Here is a 12,163-nt window from a genome sequence, read left to right as displayed (position 1 = left end):
GATAAAGCTGATAAGACTGAACAACAGAACAGTCTTGTGAGAGCAAACATAGTGAATAAGTTCACATAATTGTGGAGATATTTCATTACCAAGCAAATATATTACAAATAAATAATCTAAGTCAGCCATTGTCTAAGCAACTTTCCTGAGGAGAATAAAATTTAATCAATGCTAATTAATTATATTACAAATAGAAGATTCAGCCTTCTAGAAAGAAGGTTAATGTCTATTTTTTTCATAAGTCTTAGAAACTTTTTAAGGGAAGAGTTGATTGTTTTAGAATTTGTGAGAAGTCAAAACCTGGAGGAGTCGTTCTCTGATCCTCTTGGTTCTTATGCCATAGATCATTGGGTTCACCATGGGTGGAACAAGGACATAGATGTTAGCCACAAAGATGTAATATGAGGAGCCACATGGTGCCCAAACCTGTGAGTAAGGAAGGAGAAAAAGGCTGGAGTATAGGCTACCAAGATCACACACACATGGGATCCACAAGTGCCCAAGGTCTTGAGCCGAGCAGCCTTGGATGGAAGACAGAAGACAGTGTAAAGGATGGCAACATAGGAACAGAGGATTACTATGAAATCTAGACCTCCAGTAAGGAAGGCAGCAGTTAGGCTGTATATTCTGCAGATCCTGGTCTCTGCACAGGCCAGCTTGATCAGAGCCATAAATTCACAGTAGGTGTGAGGGATGATATTAGTTCTGCAGTAGGGAAGCCACCGGAGCATGAAGGGTTGAGGACTGAAAAGCACAGCTCCACGGAGGACAATAGCCAGCCCCAAGTTCTGGATGACTCTGTGTGTCAGGATAATGGAATGTCTCAGAGGACTGCAGATTGCTACATACCTGTCAAAGGCCATGGCCAAGATAAACCCTGAAGCCATGCTGCATAGTGAGTGAATGAGAAATACCTGGACAAGGCAGACTTCAAAATAGATCTCCCTGTCATGGAACCAAAAAATGCTGAGGATTTTGGGCATAACAGTAGTGGAGAGGATCAAGTCAGCCACAGATAGCATACAGAGGAAGAAGTACATGGGCTCATGCAGGTTGGAGTCTGTTCTGATAATAAATAGAATAGAGAAATTTCCCAGGAGAGCACTTAGGTAAGCAAGGCAGAAGGGCATTGATATCCAAGCATGAAGGGCCTCCATCCCTGGAATGCCAAGGAGAAGAAAGGTACGGGGATGGATATCGGTATTGTTTGGCAGTGACATGATGAAAAATACCGACTGTGTTCAGTTGCAGAATGGTGTAGATTCTCTCATATGCATTTCCCCATTATTTAGTGAAGAGTTTTATTATTTTTATATACATTATATATATATAATACTTATATGTTTCATAAAATACTTGACGGTGTTTTAAGGATAAAACAGATAAATAGCACTCAATTCCTAACCTTAGATATTAACACTTCTAATTAGAGGAGAAACTGGTAGAAACCAACCATTAAATTCCCATGTGATTAATGCAGTAAAGTTATATGAACAAACAACTTTATGACCCAATAGATAAGAACATTTTTTCCACTTGTATGAGTCAGACGATTCTTAGAGAAGATGCTTAATCTTGGTTCTAAAGCATTCTGAACCTTTAAAATACAGGAAAAAAGAGAAAATTATAACATATTAAATTCACAATTAGAAGACTCTAATCTTAACTGTATTACCCCAATTTAGAATTCATTTCTACGGAACTGTTTGTGAAATATATTAAAATGGCAATCATATTGTCACATGAAGGGAACAGAAGATTCTCTCCTAAATTTCAGTTGACTCTCCACTCAGCCACATGTAATGCGCATGTTTTGAAAAATAATTTTGATTACACATATTGTAGACTCTTTTCCCAAGGAATGAGGACTATAAGAGTGACAACAAAGGCTCAAAACCAGGTCGTATTCTGCATCTGTCTCCTCATAAAAATTAGGAGCCACCCACTTACGGCAAGTAACTATTTTGAACCAGGCAATAATCATCTTTCAACTAGAATCTCATTCCACCACCAAACATCACCTCTTTTCTCCATCCTTTCTATCCAACAAGTTTGGATTGCAGAGTTCTGGAGGTTGCAGAACCTTGCATTATATAGGTAAGTTGTGCCATGCTCAGAAGTCCCACTATTAATTCTGAGGATGGTTTATAGACCAGATATACAAGAGGAATACATTGCAGTGGGAGTACATTGTGTCCTCAGAGAGGTATAAATCAAAACAAGAGAAAACAGCTGAAGATGCAGGAATAAGAGTGGCCACAAAAATAATAAGTGCAGATTCTATCACTGTTACTCCAGTATGAACAGAGAGGTCATTAAGCAGAAAAGTCCACTTTCATTAGGAAACATAAAGAAGATGCATAACTTCTCAGAGATATGCTACTCAACACCTACTTCAAATGTAAGTCAGAGAGCTAAAAAGGACTAAAAGTCCTACTACCTAGAGGATGGCATGTGGGAAGCAATAAACATATTACTCACTTTTGAAGTTGGCAACCACTGAGCATGGACAGATCTTTCTCATTTGAAAATGAATATGAGAAAAGAAAGAAAGGGAAATCTGAAATTATTTTGTAATGAACTTGGAAATTGGTTCAATATATATGGTTCAAGATTTACTTTGAATCATAGCTTTACTTTAGCAGTAAAATAGAAGTTTAGAAAGTAGATATTAGTGTATAAAGGATAGGTAAAGCACATGCATGATTGTGCAATTAAATTTGCTTTCAAAACAACTCTTCAATTAAAGAGCAAATCAAGTTCAGAGCAACACCCCGTTATAAAATTATAAAATATGAGAACATATGCCATCTGCATGTCATAATTCCTATTCTGAATTCTGTAATAAATTCCTAGAGTGAATTGCTTTTATTATATTAATGATAAAGAAAAATTTTAATAGAGAAACTTTGAATTGAGAGTGTTAAAATAACTCCAACAATAATTTGTAGAAAAATAGGAGAAAAGAAATGATGAGGATAAGAAAAAAAAAGAGTGAGACTTACTGGAACAGTAAAAGAAATTTTAAAAGTGTGTCATTTAAAAGAGGATCAAATCTGACAAAATTCTACCAAAAAAAAAAAAAAACTGCAGAAATGAATTAAGCAAACTGAGAAATGCAAAACAGCAACCAATATATTTACTGTGAAACTGCACATTAGAGATTTAAATGACTCATAAAGTAGGCCCATTGTTCTTCTGCCAAAAGGATATTCTTTTGTGCACAGACTCTCTTGCCATATTCATCAACCCCTGGACTCACCATTTTTTGGTCTTCACTTTCTTCTGCAGACTTAGTGACTAAGGCCTGAATTTGACATTCAGATTTAGATTTTTTGCAGTAGAGTGTGATAAAGCAAAAGAGTCAGACAGCCTGGATCCTACTTAGGACACCCTCATTTATCCTGTTTCCCCAGAAGCCACATGCATACAATACTTGCTTGGAATTTCTTTTTGTCCCATTGCCACTACAGGAACTGATTTTCCTTCAGTGGATCACAAAGCTCCTGCTTGTCACTTCAGCAACAATAACATGTGCTTTAGACACGACATATGCAGGTAGCATTCCTGAGCTTGCAGAATCTGAAAAGAAAGTAAACTCACAGAATGCCAGGTGCTTCTTTCTAGCATGCTTAGAATTCCTCAGCATCAGCTCCTGGAAAGATATCTTTAATAACCTGTCTTATTCTTGAGTCTGTTGTACATGGCAAATGCTGATGTGTGTACTTTGCCCTAGAGTTTGATTAAACAAGGAGTCAACAGGCTGTCCCTTTTATGTCTCCTCTTTTCACTGGCATTAGTTGTCCTTAGAAAAACTCAACTGAATGCCATGCCTTTCCTAGAGATAAGATCAGATGGGAAGTCTGTAAAGCTCCTGGAGAAAAGGAAAATACTTGAGAAATAGGATTTGGTGATCAAGAAATATCTACCCTAGAGACTCTTTTTAATCTTCCAGTATGATTCCGTTTTCTGATCTCTGTGTCCCTGAAGTACCTAGGGCCTTCTGCTCCATACCTTTGGTCATAAAGGGAGATATTGTGGTGGCTGTGTTATCCTTGACCTTACCTGTCCTATATCACCAGAACCTCCTGGCCTGTCTTTAATATAATACACTTCTTTTAGCTAACCTCAATTATATTAATAGTTCTGGAACCAAAGCATCCCAGGAGTCATGAAAGTGGCTCAGGTGTGCATAGGTTCCCTATGGAGCCCAATATAGGCCAGAGCAGAGATTTTTCAGCAGAAGTTAGTAGCGAATCTTCAGACTTATTCTCCCACCATTTTTATTAAAGATCCAAAAAGAGGAGAAAAAAACATAATTTTGTCAATGGAATCTATCTCACTATAAAACTATTTTGCTTGAAACATACTGGTTTGTCGAAAATATTTAGTTTACAAGACAGACTTCTTACTTTAAAATCTTTGAAATGTATAACCACGTTAGCTTTACATGATGACTTTTGACTTCATTGAGTATACATAGTTTCTAATTTCCTATAAGAAAATATAATGCAACAAAGGCCTTTCTGTTAATAGTAAAGTTTCCATAATTATAATTTTGTCATAAAATGTATCATTAAATTTGTTTCATAATTTACTTAACCGTTCTTATGTTCCTGGATAGATGTGTTATTTTCATTGTTCCACTGATTACAAAAAAAAAGACCAATTATTTATGCAAGTGTGATAGGAACATAATAGAAATAAAGAAAAAATATATAAAACTACCCACATCTACTGCTATAAACATTACTGTGCAAAAGAAGCTTTGCAGTCTCTTAGTGCACCACCAGGCACATGGAATTTTTTTCATATTCCTGTGTTTATTCATTAAATCAACTCCTTTTTATGAACTAGGGAATAGGTAATATTCTAGGGACTGGAAATGTAATAATCAAAGTGGATAAGGTCCTTCATGTTAGGATATTTGTGGTAATGTGAGAAATCAACAAAAAATAAAAAAAAAACATAATATTTCAGGAAGTAAAAAAAATTCTCTTATGAAAGCAAAGATGTTGATGTGATGGAAACTGACTAGAGGTAGGAAGACCTTAGAAAAAGAAGGTCAGGAAAGAACTCTGTTGAAGATAATGACTGAATTGAGACCTGGAAAATAAGAAAACACCAGTCTTCAAAGACAGGAGGGAGAGTATTGCAAGAAAAAGAAATGATGGAGGGAGTATCTTGCACACTGGGAGAAAATTCTTGCTAAGCTTAAAGAGGAGGAAAAGAGTATGATAGCTGAAACGAGACTATTTTCAAAGAGTAGGTTTAAGATGAGTTCAGGTTTTGTTAGGAAGCTGAAATATAAAGAAACATGAATGGATTCGGAATATGTTTGGGAGTTAAATTTATGGAATGACTGTGAAAAACAAAAAGGAATCAAGCATGACTACTAAGTTTGGGGCAGAAACAAACAGATGATTGACTATCACGTATGCCACAAGAAAACAATAAATAGTGGTTTAGATCCAGATGATGGTTGTCAAAATAAAGTGAACTAAGAGATGTGAGACCAATTTAAGATATAACCAACAGAGCTTGCTGTTGTACTGGATGTAGAGGATGAGAAAAAAGAGGGGAGCTAAGAGCTATTCCAGGGACATAGCCTTGAGAGAGAGCAGTGTCTTGTTGAGAACATCTGCATGGTATATGTGACTGATCCCAGTTAAGGCCTCTCTATAAACTTTTAAGACTCTGGAGGGCAGGTATGGAGATCTACTTGTCTTGTGGCTGTCCAAGACATTGACATCATAAAATAGATAATGAATGGCGGTCACATCTAAAGTCGTGGCATACAAGACTAGACAAAAGAACAGGACATTGAATGGAGGTTCCAAATTCTCTATAACCACCTAGCAGCAGAGTTGAAAGAAAGAGTGAACTATTAAAAAGGTAGAGTAAAATCACCTTGGCCAGTTAGACTAAAGTACTGTCCTAGGCTTTAATATATAAGAATGATCAACCAGTAGGTTCTGTTGGTCCAAATGCCAAAATAGGGACCTTGCAGAGAGATCAAACCCCATAAATGTATGGAAATCACAGAGACAACCACTGCCCCAACTCTCATCATGAATCAATGTGCTATGCTGCTCAGAACACCAAGCCCCATCATGGCTGAATAGGGGCTTATCTACTGGAATTTGCAATGGGATATCCCACCAGAATGTGAGAGATACTTCCCCTCACTGGGTGAGGAGGAACTACTCAGTCACCACTGGAATCTCATTGTCCTATTGCAAGCTAGACCTATTGAAAAACACTATACTAGAAGGGAACATCTGCCATTGAAAGAGGATAGAATGGTGGTCCTGGTCTGGCATGTCTGCTCCCAGTTCATGCCCTCATGACTGACAGTGCTGCATCCTTTGGTCAAAATGTGTAGTATGCACAACCAGGTTAAGTTTCTAAAGCTACCAACCTCCCTTTCCCCAAGCCACATGGACATGTTCTGTTTTTCACTGATACAATCATTTGGCCACCATTGTCGTTCCCTCCATTGGCCTAGAGGACATTATAGCACACATAAAAGCCCGTACTAAATCCACTCAGCAAGCCTTCAAATACAGGCAAAGCCTGTCTTTACTGGACACTGAGATGTCTCCGATGAGAAGAGCTGTCCTCAAAAACAGGATGTCCTTGAACATTCTTACTGCCTAGCAAGGAGGCACCTGAGCCATTATTCATGCTGAATGCTGCAGTTCAGACCTGATGAGTCCCTAATGTATCATGTTTGTTAAATCCCATGAAGCTACAAGTGAGCATTATGATTAATCTGACCCCAGTCTAGGGGGATTAACAAATCATGGTTCAGTTTATGTGGCTCTTGGTTGAAAAAATTACTTATTTTGAGCATTATTATCTTAACCTGTGTCTTCTCTCGCATGTGCCTGTACTGTTGTTGCATCTGCCTTTAGTGCACCCAGATAGCCACCAAACAAGCCACTTCTATGCTAGTGAAGCCCCTTGCTAACCACTCAGAGCACATTGCAGAAGAGGGTGGGCATATAAAGTTGTAAGAGCCAGGCTCGAGGGATAGAGTGTTGGAGGAGGTCTTTGAAGACTTGACTGCCAACTGATTCAGAAGCTAGACTAAGGCAGTCAGAGGATCCTTACCCCTCTGCTGTCTCTGGAATGTAAGATGCACCCTCCGTTCTCATACCAGGAGTAGCCAAGGACAAAGCCTTGAGAGAATGTGTATTGAAGACCATGTGGACCATTTTGGTGACTGATCCAAGTTAAGGCCTCTCTACTAACTTTTAAGATTCTGGTGGGTAGATGCAGATATCTACCATATTAGCAATAAAAAGGCATTATGTAAAACAAAAGGACTAGACATGATCTTTCCTTTTCCAATACATATGTGGAATTTTTTTTTATAAAACCAAAAATTCTGAGACTCAAGCAATCCTGTTGAGAGTCAGTTTCTAGAGACTATCAAGGAAGACTCACCTCCCCACACACCCCATCCTGGATTCTCCTGTTATTCAGATGTTACCTTTAAAGACTTAGAACCTGAATTCTAAACTCAAATCTCCAATTCCCAATGGCTTCTTTCTCTGATACCACAGGGAGGCCATCCACACGCAGTGCGCACGGGAGCCTTACACATTAGGAAACGTGTCTGTAACCGAGCTCATTTGGAAAAGCTCAGTCATGAGGGAACTGAAGGCTTCCTCAGTGAGGTGGGTGCTCACGCTCATCCCCCAGAACACCCACTGACATAAGGCAATGTGCAGTTGTTCCCATTTCTGTCATGGGCTTGGTGAACAATAGCCAGGTGGAAGGTTTCAGGGCTACATTTAGAGCAGACGGACTCAGAAAAAAACAGGCTTGTGTATGATTTCTTGAGGTAACTGAACCCATGTGGAATTGTGTCCCCTGGAAAGACTGCCTCTGTCCTACAAGTAACAGCCTCTCTACTCTGTTATAGGTTGTGACTAGGCTGCAACTTTCCTGAAAGTAAATTTCCACATGCACTTCCTTGCTTGTTAGTTTACTCCTTCAGAGGCAGGTTGATGAAGCAAGGGATGAGAGTGTGGATGTATCAGCCCTATATTCTGAACAAAACTTAGAAATGGATGATATTTGAGCAATGTTCCGTACTGTTCAAAGCCATCTTAACTGTGTTATGTCAATTTACATTTATAAAACCCTATAGAGTACATGTCTCCTAATGACTAATATAAAGATTCCACGCTTTGTAATTATACTTGGTTTCAAGTTATAGTACATGATTCATACTAGGATAGGTTTTGGTAGATCAATTGAACATTCTTAGCTTGTTTTCCTATCTGTGTCATGGGATGATTACCTACCCACAATTTCCTTAAGGGTTTAATAGGATAATGCCTGCAATATGCTTAACATGGTTCTAATAGATGCTCAATTTGTGTTTGTGTGTTTCCTTGTTTGTTGTAAAGAGAATGATAGAGGAAGTAGGATTTAGCCAGAAGACATTTTAGGCCATATATTTATTTAATTCTTCCAGGAGCAGATGTGAATTTCCTTCCTTTGTTCCCTCTTTTTTCTCCATGCTGTGGTCAAATAAGGAACAAATTATTGACAGAATTCAATTTTTCTGGAGACTGATCTCTTGGTATGTGTGAAAGAGTTAATATCAAAATCAGGAAATGCTTAATCCACAAAGTTTGGGGGTAGTGTGTGCTGCAGTAAATTTATAGCAATCTACAGCTTATCTTTCATTTATATTGAAATTACTAATCAAAAATGATAACACTCCCTTAGTTTCTGTTTTTTTCTTCTTTATTCATTAATTGGAACACTGGCAAAAAGGTGAAAAGAGATTGTCCCTGCCAAGTAAAAATGTGCAATATAATAAAGGAGAAAAATATGGGGAAATGCAAAATACAGTATGAGGAGATAGCAGGCAGGTAAGTGCATATAACACAGGGACACTGAGGAGGGGTGTCAGTGATGGTAGTAGCTAGAAAAACAATCTCAGGGGAGCTGATATGTGAGTATAATCTTTAATTTTATCCAAAAGTTACTGAAGATTTGATGTATAAAGAAATACTATGAAGAACAAAGACACAGGGTCACCACATTTATGAGTTGCATAGGTGACCAATTCTCTACTCAGAGAAATGTGAGAAAGGTATTTCAAGAGGTTAGAAAATTTTCTTGATATTTTACAAGACATGGAAGGCCACATCTTATTGGTAATTTCTTGGTTTCTATTTTTTTTTCTGAAGATTAGAATTGTAACTCTGCATTATTAATTTATTTACCTGAAACTATACAGGTGACACATGTATACACTGAGTCCATTTGCACTATTTAGAAAGTCAAATCATAGTGATGCAGCTAAATTTTACCGTCTCCACTCCTTCCCATCCATCTCCATTTTAGACTCCTGCTAAGTTGGGTGTGCATGCTTTCAGATTGTTTTGTTTTTGTTATAAATGTTCAGTATAAATTTATTTTATATACATATGCACAAATATATAGTAGTTTATATTATAGAATATATCTAACATATACATATATGCATATTTATATACACATATATACATACATATTACTATATGAATAGAAAACAAATTTAGCTTCTTTTTTTAATTTTGGATTTTCTCTATACTATTTGTTTTATCGATGCTAAATACTGCATAATATAAATTTGCCACAACTTTTAACTTAACTATTATTTTATTGCTGGACATTTTGAATACTGCAGATTTTTCTTCTATCACTGGCAGTGTTACACTGAGAAACACTGTATATACCTCCATGCATATACTGAAAATTATTACCTAGTATGGCAGGTAGTTAAAATGCTCTACCAAAAATATTATTTTTAGTAAAAATGTTTACTGCAAAATTTCCGTATAAAGTTGAATCAATTTATACTTCTGCCAATTATGCAAAAGAGTTGTCCTTTAACCCAAATGTCATTAAGAAATATCATCAATCCTGGTATTCTTTTGGTTAAGAATATGTTTTGTATCATATTCATTGTAATTTTTAATTTCCTGATTGCCAGTGAGGGCAAGATTTATTTTAAGCAATTGGACATGTGCATTCACTTCAGTGTTAATTTTTCTCTGCATAATCAGTCCACTCATTTTCTACTGAGAAAGTATATTTAAATGCTACAGTGGGATGGAGTAAATAGAAGGACTGAACGCCAAGGTTCAGGATAAATAGGAAAGTCTTGATGGATCTACAAATCCAGATAAAAGGATACAAATGTTCATTTTAGGGCAAAAAAAGGAAAGTATGCAAAAATGCATTAACTCAAAAAGTATACCTACGCTAATGGTAGAACAGGGTGTGATTGAGAGAGCTTTTGTCTGACAATGATAATTTTCCCCTGAGGAAGAGTTCATAACACATATTGAGAGTAAGTGCATTGGGAAAGTGTTAATTAGGATGAGAAAGGCTTAGATTTGGGCCAGCTCCATAGTAGAATTTTTAAAAAGAAAGATTTTTTGACCAGCATCCACAATCAAATTAATGGTGATGGTATTTTCTAACGTTATGTATGGGATAATCCTCATTCACTCTCTCACATACACAAATGCAAGTAAATGATCACTTCCTTAGGGAAGCTGATCATAATAATTAAGAATGAGGTCTCTGGAATTGGTGTCTTGGCAGAAACATGGTCTATCACTTACAGGTTGTTTAACCTCATACATGATACCTGAACTCTCCATATCTTAATTGGGGTTACACTTCATGTGTAACATGAAGTGTTCTCAGAAAAACAACTAACAATAACCACTTATAAATTTCAAATTATTATATAACTTCCCAATAATCTGATGTCTCTGTATTTCTTTTGTGTCCCAATTTATTTCACAATTCAGAAATGTCATTCTCTGGAGTTTTCAAAGCTCCTCACCCCATTGTGTCCAACTGTTTCCATATTCAAAAGAGAATATCCATCCTTAGGGACCTTGAAAGCCAAATAGTGAAATAAGCAGAAACTTTGGGTATGAAACTCCAACAAAAGATTAAAAGGCAAAAAAGTGTATCATCATTATAAATCAGCATTGATGCCCGATCTGTTATATATATTTCAGTCTCTAATGGACACTGACTTAAGGGTTGTTTTTCTGATCACAAAGACTCCATGTGGATCTACAAGTATCTATAATAGTGGGTAGAGTAAAAGGGGTGTCTCAGGAGCAGTGTCAGTTGTGCCTCCAAGAAGAAGAGAAGGAAAAACAAACTATCTATTACAGGTGCAGTATGACTTTCAAAATGTTGCTCCAAAGTCTTAAGAAACAGTATAAGAATAATCAGGAAATCACAGTATTGGATGGGGGTAGGAGTCAGCCAATACAGGAGAGGTATGCAGAGCAAAGGAAAGCTTATGAAGGAAAGTTCTGATGGAATAGACTGCCTATAGAGTGAACTTAATCAAAAGCAAGTCATGAAGTTGTTTTTCACTAACTGGATACATTGTTAGAAAATAAAGGAAGCTCAGAATATAGGTTACAGTCCTACTGTTTTAGTTCCTGTCTGCTGTGGTCAGGAGTCAACACTATTCAAGGGCCAGGGGAGAGTAGTGAGCAATGCATTGAGTTGTTAGATCACTGACACGTTGTCATCAGGCCCACGCATCGTCCTGAATGAGTCCCCTGTTTGTGCGAATGAACACCCTTCTGTTCATTGCACAACAATACTCCCAAATTTTGGTATTTTGATCTCAAAGCTATATCCCGTAACTTTGCACCTAGAATTATTGTGACTGAAATCTAAAAATTAAAAAAAAAGAAATTCTGATTGAAATCGCATGTCATTTCTCCTGTGTCTCACTCTAATTTGTGTTACAACTACACTTTTCTTATTAAGTCATTCAAACCGGTGACTCTTACACATTCCTCAGCTTTCAATTTGGTATGTTTTATCTCAATGGGTAGAAGATTTTGGGTTTTCATACATTTATTTCTGATTTTTGATACTTTTGATTTTCCCTCTTTTAGCATTAGAAATCAGCCACATTGTAAATTACAACTCTGAAATATCTGACAGTCATATGATGAAATAATTTCTATCTAAATATTTACAGATGTTATAATTAATCCATCACCTGCAATTCCCTGCATTTTGGCTTGCTTATCAGAAGTTTCAAATTTTATAAGGTTTTGTTTGTTTGCTTTAGAGGAAAACCCATGAAGAGAAAGCGAAACAT

At 36.9% G+C, this 12,163-nt stretch overlaps 1 pseudogene; it reads right to left on the bottom strand.

Annotated features, from left to right (window-relative positions):
• Positions 1–276: 276 nt before the first annotated feature.
• Positions 277–1,220, bottom strand: LOC130829137 (olfactory receptor 52D1-like; annotated as a pseudogene).
• Positions 1,221–12,163: the final 10,943 nt, after the last annotated feature.

The sequence above is a fragment of the Hippopotamus amphibius genome, chromosome 9 (genome assembly GCF_030028045.1).
Source record: "Hippopotamus amphibius kiboko isolate mHipAmp2 chromosome 9, mHipAmp2.hap2, whole genome shotgun sequence".
NCBI lineage: Eukaryota > Metazoa > Chordata > Mammalia > Artiodactyla > Hippopotamidae > Hippopotamus > Hippopotamus amphibius.
Note: the sequence above shows the minus strand (reverse complement) of the source record. Positions and strands in the feature narration are given on the sequence as shown.